The sequence below is a fragment of the Xiphophorus couchianus genome, chromosome 15 (assembly GCF_001444195.1).
Source record: "Xiphophorus couchianus chromosome 15, X_couchianus-1.0, whole genome shotgun sequence".
NCBI lineage: Eukaryota > Metazoa > Chordata > Actinopteri > Cyprinodontiformes > Poeciliidae > Xiphophorus > Xiphophorus couchianus.
Window position 1 is genome coordinate 17,213,934 of NC_040242.1, and position 10,131 is coordinate 17,224,064.

The window sequence follows — 10,131 nt, forward strand, 5'->3', positions numbered from 1 at the left end:
TCAACAATGCAAGAGTTTTAATGCTGGTGCTTAAAATTTTATGTAATGCTTTTTAAATGAATATTTGCAGGTAAAAGGCCTTAAAATAAACATATCTTTTATTGCTGATGAATATTCTCTCAATAATAATAATAATAATAATAGCTTCCACAAAAAATAGAAAAAAGTCGACGACATCATGATTGGGAGCACAATTTTGTTGTGCTCCCAATCTCTCTTGGAGAGATTGTAGAATAAAGAGCCACAAGAATAATCTAATCTTATACTTTTATATTTTGTGTTTATACATTTTATTAATACGTGCCTTCATATTTCCCTTTGTTGTAAAACTATATAAGTGGAGTCAGAGGCCCATTTCTTTTTTTCTTTTTTTTTAAACATTTTTATTAGTTTTGTGTTTTCACAAACAGAAAAAACAGTAAATTGCACACTGTGCTGCCAGTCACCTTACATGAGTATAAGATATGAAACGGAAACAAAAACAACAAAAACAAAACAAACAATCAAAAAAAAACAAAAATAAAAAAAAAATAAAATACAGAGGCCCATTTCTGCTAGACACTCTTCAAAATCGGCAAGAGAAGAGAACATACTGACAATACAGTGAGGTAAAAAAAAAAAAAAAAACTCCAAAGCTTTCTTTTTTAAAAAAGAACTGCTGCAAATATTTCAGGGTTAAATTATGCTGTAGCAAATGAAATTAAAATGAAACGATTCTTCCAAAGCTTTTTTACAGATCTGCAGTAGGGGTAAAAATATATGTGAAGGTCACTGTTTATACTTTGTTGTATAATATAGTCACCATCTAATGGCAATCGTGATCATGGATTTTATATTCCGTTATATTCATGGAATATCTGGGCTTAATCCATACAGTGAATCCAGGTTGTGAGACTTTTCCCACCACTGTGGAATCACTCACTCAGGCCCTTTTGATGTCAATTTCTCACACGCTTGAACACTGGGTGGCACTGGTGCCAAGACCAGCAACATACCAGCAGACAGTGAAAGAAACTGTAGTTGCAGGTAGGCTGTCAGTCCTCTCTCTTTTTCTCTCTCTCTCCCTCCTTCCTTTCCTCTGTCCTTTCTTTCTCTCTCTCTCTCTCTCTCTCAACGTCTTCCTGCATCAGCAGAACTCTGCGCCGGGCAATATTTAGGCATAAAACAAAAATATGAAACTCAGTTTCTATGATGTTAGACCGAGGTAAACATTAAAAATGTGGACTTGACCCTCTCTGCCTCCCCCTCCGGAAATCTGACTCACATTTCTGCACCAGCGTACGTTATAATTATTCTTACCACTCTGTTCCTTCTCTCTTCATTTTCTTGTCCTTATCCTCCTCATTTCCTGCCGCCCCTGTAGGACAGAAATAGATGGGAAGATTCCTGTAGACACTAAACACACACAAAGTACTCTCACTACAAGCGTTTTCCGGGTATGAAATTTGCTCTTTTGATTTAAAGTCTCGATATATATCTGAAGCTTTGTGTCTGTTTGCTTTGGAGCAATTATACTGCAAGCGTTTGCCTTCGTATCTGGCGCGTATAATTCCGTTCTGGGTTCTTAAAAAAAAGGCTGCTTATTATTGAACGGACTCTGTTGGGTTTCAGGAGGACATCTATTAGGAGGTTAGCCAAACACTATCAGCTAATACGACCTGTAATTACACCAGCAGTGAGGAAACGCAGCGAGCTAACACCAGCATGGAAACAATCCGACAGTGCAAACACCGCAGCTAAGCCACTTCATCTCTGTGTGTGCATTTGTAAAAGAGTGGGTGTGTGTGTGTGTGTACAGAGGCCTCCTTGCGCAGATTGTGGCTGTGCGAATTGTCAAATTGGAGTGGATGTTTGGGTGTGGAGGGAGCACATCTGGAGGGAATTTATTGTATAATTCAGTCTATTATTGCTGCGGTCGGTGCTTAAGGAGCACGCACACAATTACCGTCCACCCTGCAAGGCTACAAGTGGCCTCTGGCCTAAACTAATAAACTGCGGACGAGGGTGGAGAGAGGAGAATTCATTTGAGGTTATCATCATCGCACTCCTCTCTGCTACCTCTCAGACTGACACTTACCAGAGTTTATTATAAATCAATGAGCAGCACTTAAAGTTAAAGCCCAGATTGTGGTCAGATTTGATGGGGATCTGGCTTTAAAGATTTGCATTAGATACAGACTGAGACAAAACAACTCACTTAAATTTTAAAGTTTGACGTATTGAATTATATTTGCTAATGTCCGCCTTATAAAAATGCTGTTTTTTCTTTTTTTTGCGTGTGTACTTCATTGTGAATTATGTTAGAAGACAATTTCTAGGTTTTAGTATCCACTACTTCGACGCATCCACCTCTCGCAAAATATTATTATTATTGTAAAATATTAGCAGAGAGATTATTTTAAAAATACAAGTAATGAAACAATATCCCATGCCATGAAATCACACAACAGGAAATGACACAATATTTGTGTCAAAGACAAACCTGCATCGCGAAATACCGATGCTAGTTGAAGACTTTGTCAATATATTTTACAAGTATTCAGCACTGTATTGCAGCTCTGTCAAAAAGCAACTAGTGGCAAATCTCGCCATGTTTTCCAATTTTACTGTACAGTCTGACATAATTGTTGTAACAGTTGTTCTTCTCGATGAGCAACGGGTGTGGCTCCGTCCTGAAGCACGTATAGTCCAGTCCTCAGAGCCCTCGACGTTTTGTGGAAACCAATGGCTCCTTTTCTTAATGAGGAGTTAGCAATGACGTGCTAACAGCTATCCAGTTGCTGTTGGCACGTTAAAGTGAAAAAAAGGAAGTAGCTTTGAGTTCCTTTGTTGCCTTGACAACGTTGACCAGTTGTCAAGGCAGGCAGGAACGCCCAATATCTAGGTAGGTGGAAGTGAGAACCATGCAACTGGAAACTGTTAGCTGCTAGCGAGGCTAAAGGTAGCCCCTGGCTTCACAGCTTTCTGGAAATAAAATTAATCTGCATGGAGCTTCTCAGTTTTTCCAAAAACATAAAGATTTTTTGCCACGTGTGAATGTCGCTGTGAAGGATTCATCCCCTCATTAACATCTGCTATCATTATTCACTTTCTTTACATCAAATTAATCTTGTTTACGAAGATTTTACTTTCTGATTGACCTACCTAAGAAGGGCTCAAACCTTGTTGATCCGTTTATGAGTTTAAGACGCTCTTCTCAGCGCTCCCCTTCTCTATGATGTCACCTGGTCATGCGTTGCCATGGAAGAGGAACTGGTGTGTTCAAACAGCCTCAATCTGAAAAAAGAAACACTGATTAGGAGGGGTCATGACCTGGACTGTATACATTTTCTCTTTATTGTTTGCTTTTGAAGTTGAGTTCTTCAAGGGAATTTATAGCACATAAATAATATCATTGTCTCAATGGATTCTTGGAAAAAAAAAAAAGTGAGTACATTAACTAGGTGCATGAGCAGGAGAACTGTGTTGGTTTATGAGGTGACGGCTTTTCATATACATTAACTCGTGCCATGAAACAGTCCAAAGTTAAACCCACTTCGTCTTTTCCATTTTAGCAGGCCTCCTGGAATAGACTGGCGAGGCGTTCGGGATAAAGACTTTACCAGGGGGGAAAAAATCTGCCCAGGCCAGACTCTATCTGAGTGTGGCAACCCCGAATGACCCACGGTATGTGCGTGTGCGCGTGTGTGTGTGTGTGTGTGTGTGTGTGAGGGAGTGACTTTGGAGCTCCCGACAGTGTTGGCGAGGAGCTCGTAACCCAGAACAATAAAGTACTTCTCCTCCAGGCCTCCCAGCAGTGATCTCCGCCAGAAGTGAAAGGTTCAACTTGCTGCACGTGTCAGCGTTTTGACCTTTCACCCTCAGAGGCTGTTTGTCTCTCGCTCGTTTTTTCTGCCTCCTCTTTCTGGCCCTATGCGTTCACAGTCTGGGACGTTATTTCTTTCTTTTCATGTCCGTTATTAATGATGAGTTTAGTTAAAATGTTTTAATGTTTTATTGCTGATTCTTGGACTTAGTGACCAAGTGATTCTTATACCGAGATAGCAGTTTATTTATTTCTTAAAGTAATAGCGCACACGATAACAACCCACAATTTCTCTAGATTGAATAAGCAATAGACAGTAAGGCTACACATAAACTCTATTTACATAAGAGTGAATGTTAAGATAATGCAATTAAGACGAATAAAAGCCTCAAAAAAGTAATATGAAAAGCCCAATCTGAAACGCTTTGAATATTTCCTTTGATTTAGTATGAATTAACCAACATTTTTCTTATTTTAATATGTAATTTGGCTGTAATAATACTAAACACTTATTTCTTTTTTATCTGAGAGCTAACAATGAAATATGAGAAGATATTTGTTTTGTACTGGTGGATTATTTTCATTTGAAGTGTTATCAAACACTTGAGCCGTAGGACGGACTGACAAGAAGACGCTTTCTCAAGATGACCAAAAACAAGGTTTGGTTTGTTGCCATCAAAGAAAAAAAAAAGGCAGTTTCCGCACGAAAACAAAAGTGCAGGAATGATTTTATATATTTTTGTTGGGGGTCACATTTTAAAAAAACAAATCAGATATTACACTCGGTGCCAGTCCTTTCTAAATATATGAATAATTCCGGGATCAACAGCTGAAATTGGAGTCTGGGTCGAAAAAATCGCAATCAGATGTGAGTGGGCGCCTGTTTGAGTTAAAAACACAGATCTATCTGTTTTACACTGAGCTTTGTAGAAGTGTAACGTAAACCAGAGAGATTTATGTGGGCTTCAAACAGAGTTGTTTACGCATATTTGGCTGCAGAAGATCACCAAACCATTTCTACAGAGTTTTGGGCTCCACAAATCCATACGCAGACAGACATAAACAGAAGGAATCCTAGACCACTGTTACCTTCGTTGTGCAAGACGACCATTGAAGACCAATCGACGAGCCAGGTTTATAAAAGTTGTTGAATTCAGGAGGAAGCTCATGGGAATGTCTAGGCAAGTACGGGCATTTGTTTGACTGGCTCAGAAATGATGTTGATGAGGGCATGGCAGGGCTACAGGATGAAGACAATACTGTGCAATAAGAAGACTGCAGTTTTTCTTATAAATATAGATATTAAAAAGATCTGTGGAGCAAGCTGTGCGAAAAAAATGCAAATGGTCTGACCTCCCTGTTTGGAGCCAATTAAATGTAAACGACAGAAAATGGATGTTGCTGTACAGTAACATCTCACATTTATTTTAGTAAATGGACTCTGAATTCAAAAACTCTTATTATATAGACACATTAAACTCACAGTGATATATTTCAAGCATTTGTGCTGATAATAGTGTTGAGCTTATTAAAAAACTTGGTAACATGTGCATAAGACTGACATTACACTGTCATAAACATGACATAACACCTGTTATGAACACAAAGGAGTCTATGAATGTCTATGACTGTTGTCATTATTTACCAAGTGTCACTTGGTAAATAATTACACTTTTAATGCAAAGTTCCTCTAAAAGTTGCGTTAAAAGTCCATTAAACGTGCCATCTTTGAATTAAAGTGTCATTATTCATGAAAGAATGCAAAGTTGGCACTTTTAAAGGACTTTTAATGCAACTTTGCATTAAAAGTGTCATTATTTACCGAGGGACACTTCATGACAACATTCATCAAGACTCCTTCGTGTTATGTCATGTTTGACAGTGTCATGTCAGTCTTATGCACACCCCTTCAAATAAAGTATTACCAAAAACTTCAAATTTGAGTTCTTGGAGAACTATACTACATAATATCAGTAAATAGCATTCTTGATTCAGATTTTATTTTATTTTCTTTTTTTTCTTTCTTATGGCCCACACACTCACGGTGAAGAAAGCCGACTTGATAGGTGCCTGACAAACCCCATTTTTTCCTTCTACTCAATATACTCAATAAAAAATTCCTTTCAATAGTTGCAGAACTGTGTGAACAGCCAGCTTCTTTAGCTACAACTTTTAGCAGCTTTGGCTTTCCCTACTTGTGGAGGGTGTTAATGACTGTTAAGTCAGCAGCTTCTTCATCCTGGTGTAGACCTTGACATGGATGTAACATACATTTTTTTTTTGTCTCAGATAATAAAGAGCCATGATAATGAAAATTGATAGAAAATACTTTAATTCTATCACTCTGTGTGTAATAAATCTATATGGAATATAGGGGATCCCCTATTTTAATTGAATTCTGGAAATTATTGTTTTGATTTGCTGGGACGCACCTTCATGTCACTAGGCCAGGGATTAATTGGACGGACAGACAGACATTTACACAGATCGCTCGCTCCTGTTTCCCAATGCAACCGCAGTATTGTCTCATTTCTGCGAGGTGTTATGTCTGCCGGGTGCAGCACAATCCCCCCAGCTCGTGTGGATGCGCTACAGTATTTACCAATATTGAAATAGCTTGGGATGAAGTGAGTATTAAATCAGGAATGTGCTTGTGGCAGATCTCCACCCTTGATAATATGGGGTGTTTTTTTTCCCCAAGTGGTTTTGCCCACTTGTTTTTCCCACTATGTTTTTTTTCTCCCTGCGCAATGCTCTTTCACTCTTCCAGTAAAACAGTACATATGTGTATGTGTGTGTGTATGTATGTGTTTTTCAAGGCAGCTTGTTTTTATTCCGGTTGCTGTCTGCGTTTGTCGTTATACTATCTTTACAAGTCTCGGGTTGTAAGCTGGAATGTAAAGTCACACATGTCCAAAGAACACAATAAAATCTGCGGGTTTCACTTCCTATGTACAGGCTCTTGGCTATGCAGTACGCATTTATCTTGCTTATTCACATAGTTAGGCGTGCTATAAAAAATGGCTAACTTCCCCTGGCCTGTTGTGGTAAATAGATGTTGTTCAAAACTTCTGAATTTGGACATTACTGGAAAACGCAACCATCTTGTGCTACAGTAAGCAGGTACAGAATGGGTCCTTCCGTTTGTGCGTCTAAATTGTAAAGGGACACATTCAAGAAGAGCCACAACAACATTATCATTTAATTTGAGCAGAGATAGTGGTTGTGTGTTTCTGTTATCATTACTCTATCCCATTCATTCGAGGCGCTTCATTCATTCCGCTTTTCTTTTTTTCTTTAACTGTGCCACAGCGTTCAGTAGTCGAAATGAGAGCCTACTCCTTTGTCTGTCCCAATGTACAATTTACACAGCTTGGTGATTTGGTCAGACAGAGACCACACGATGAAGGCGATATACCACAGAGCAAGTGGCAAAAGGATAGGAAACATGCAGTGAAAAGTGCAATGAAGTGGATGAGGTCACCCACATTCAACAAGCGAAAATCAAGAGACTCACAGCCTCAAAATTAAAGATGATCATTTCTCTGACCTTCAACATTTGTGCCGCCACCACTGAAAAACTTACATGAGTCGAGTGTTTTGTTTTCTTTTTTCTTCTTCCTCCTTTCCCTTTCTTCCAGGCAAGTCTGTGCATACATTCATTTAAGCTGAGTGTAGACAAACCACATGAGAAGAGGATACAAACAGAAGCCAATTAAAGAACGAATGGGGGTGGAGGGGGTTACAACAATAAAATTAATGTCATGAAACAGCTGCGGTCAGTGTTTGTGTGACACTTCACAGGCTTTCATAAAAGTGAGGGCAGAAGAAACTGTTTAGGTATAATGACTGGGAACCAGTTCACATTTCTGATTTCGATGGCTTTGTTTTTTTATTTTTAGCTTCGACTTGAAAAAGTCAGGAAATGTGGGTTATTATTGTTGGTTGTAATTGAGGTTTTTTTTTAAGGATTAAGAGATTAAGTGTCTTCGTTTAGTCTTTATTTTGCCACTTGAACAACATTTGCCATGAACATCATCACAGATTGTACGAGTAGTGTCGCCCCTAGATGCCAACTTAAATCACTTATCGGTTTTTGTTTACATGTGATAGCTAAAGTCTAACAGTTATAAGTCTGGCAAAGTGATATTGTGATTTCCTCAGTCTGTGAGACTCCACCAGCCTTTAAGGGTAACGCCCACAGAGGCTGATGCTTTCCATTTCCTCAGAAATTGCAGTTTATCATTATGAATGAAATATCCTGACAGCAACTGAAGAAAGCCATGATTTATTTTGCCTCACAAATTAATTTCCCTCCATGTTATGAACTGGCACGCTGGAGTAGCGTTCGCTGCCATCTGTTTAGACTCTTAAATGCATTGCAACAATTTTTGTTTCAAACAATACAGTTACTAAACTTATGGTAATCTCATTTATGACTATCATAGTGATATTTATAACTATGGCACATTAGCATAAACAAAGGTAAATAACCGCCAGATTGGTGCTGGAACGCTTTGTAAATGTGGGAACTTTCTTGGAAATTTTTGAGCTTTATGATGTTGTTTGATTCACCCCTCAAATTTCAACAGGGGGCGTCACCGCGGACCGGAAGTGACCTGACGGCGAACCGGAAGTGGCTGGACGGAAATTCGGAAGTGGTTTTCTGTCACCATTAGCTGAAGCAAGCGAGCTAAATTAACCTTTAAGCTACTTCTTACTTACTGTTTTGAGTATTGCTCAATGGGGTGAGTTGATGAATGTTGTAAGCTAGAGATATGTGTTCTATATGTGTGTTTTGACAAATTAGCTTTAAGCTAATGAAAATGCTAGTGGTTTCATGGTTTATTTTGTACAAGTCGCTAATTAGCACAATGGTAGCTCTTGTTTATTGCACAGTGGTATGTAATGCTGATGTCCATTATACCTTATAGCAGTCGTCCCCAATCCCCGGGCCGCGGACCGGTACCGGTCCGTGGACCAATTGGTACCGGGCCGCGTAAGAAACTATTAAATATTTCCGTTTTACGTATTATGTGAGTCTGGAGGAGCTTTTATTTTGAAAATCCTTTAACCGGACTCTCTAGGTTACATTGAGCTCACAAGCAGAAAAATGAGTAAGAAACATATCAGATGTCTTTGGAAAGTTTCTTTGCGAGCGGAAAAGGCCCAGAGAAGAGACAGGAGAATGGATTTATCCCGGACCGGTAGGTGATTCCCACATTCCAAGCCCGCTCTGCATGATATGGTGACCGGCTCGTTAATGAGGGAATGAAGCCTTCAAACTGCTTCGCCATGTAGAGACCAAGCACCCTGTGCATAAGCAACACTTCGGGTGTCATTGTCTCTCATCGCTCCCAGATGGAACCATCTTGTTGCAGAGAAATAAACTCAGGGCTCCCATTGGTCGTTATCGTCAGTTAAAATTTTCGCGAAAGTAAAATATTCGTTTTTGTGGCGCATCTGTATCTTATTTCGAAGGGATATGTAAACGTTACCATAGCGACCAGAGTCAGAGAGCGTTACGGCAGTGGTCGAGACGAGATGAGAGGAGTAGAGCTTGTGAGTTTTAGGTCTGGTTCACACGGCACGATTTAAGGATTGTCGGCCGATTTCGTGACCACACACTACACGAGCCGATAAAAGTCCAACAGGTTCGACACGGCAGGAGCAACACACCACGCACGAACCGATTCCACTCGCGAACATCCCGATTCCAGAGAAAAATCCAGTAAAACCCCCAACATACCAAACGTGAATTTAGAATAATCAAACACGGATGACGACGTAGAAGCAGCAGTGATAGTTTGTGGTCTCATTTTTAAGCGATAAAAGACGTAACAAATAGAAAAGGCGTTTGATTAAAGACGGCGGGAGCAGCCGCTCTATTTGCTGCACTATGATTTTAAGGTGAGTTATGTTTTTTCGTAGTTAACATTTTTAACTGAATAAACATAGCCACAAATAATAAACATGTATAAATATGGCCTTTACATATAGTAATAAACATTTCCACATATCACCTCTGATGTCGACCGGACTCAGTTGCCATGTCAACTGTTTGGGATTCCCTCCATTCTTACGTCATCGCGCTTTCTGATTGGCTACCTGTCACATTCAACAGGCTGCGTTCTCGCTCCCAGTCAGGGGAAAAAAACCCACAGGCTGCTAAATCGGGCCCAGACAATGTTGAATATGCCTGATTTTAGCTCGGGCATATTCAACACACCACTCACTGCAGGACGTTGTAAGATTGTCGTAAAGGGAAAATCGGGGCAAAAACAAAAAAAAAGGCTTTAGCTGGAACGCCAACATGCAGAAGCATT

At 39.6% G+C, this 10,131-nt stretch overlaps 2 long non-coding RNA genes across 2 annotated transcripts; one reads left to right on the plus strand and one right to left on the minus strand.

Annotated features, from left to right (window-relative positions):
* Positions 1 to 1,051: 1,051 nt before the first annotated feature.
* LOC114158337 (uncharacterized) lies at positions 1,052 to 3,307 on the minus strand. Its single transcript, XR_003598394.1, has 3 exons — positions 3,145 to 3,307; positions 1,265 to 1,357; positions 1,052 to 1,137 (listed from the first exon to the last, which is right to left on the minus strand). It is a non-coding gene; the product is annotated as an uncharacterized LOC114158337 (long non-coding RNA).
* A 112-nt stretch (positions 3,308 to 3,419) lies between these two features.
* LOC114158338 (uncharacterized) lies at positions 3,420 to 8,837 on the plus strand. The gene is made up of 2 exons (XR_003598395.1): positions 3,420 to 3,666; positions 8,398 to 8,837. It is a non-coding gene; the product is annotated as an uncharacterized LOC114158338 (long non-coding RNA).
* Positions 8,838 to 10,131: the final 1,294 nt, after the last annotated feature.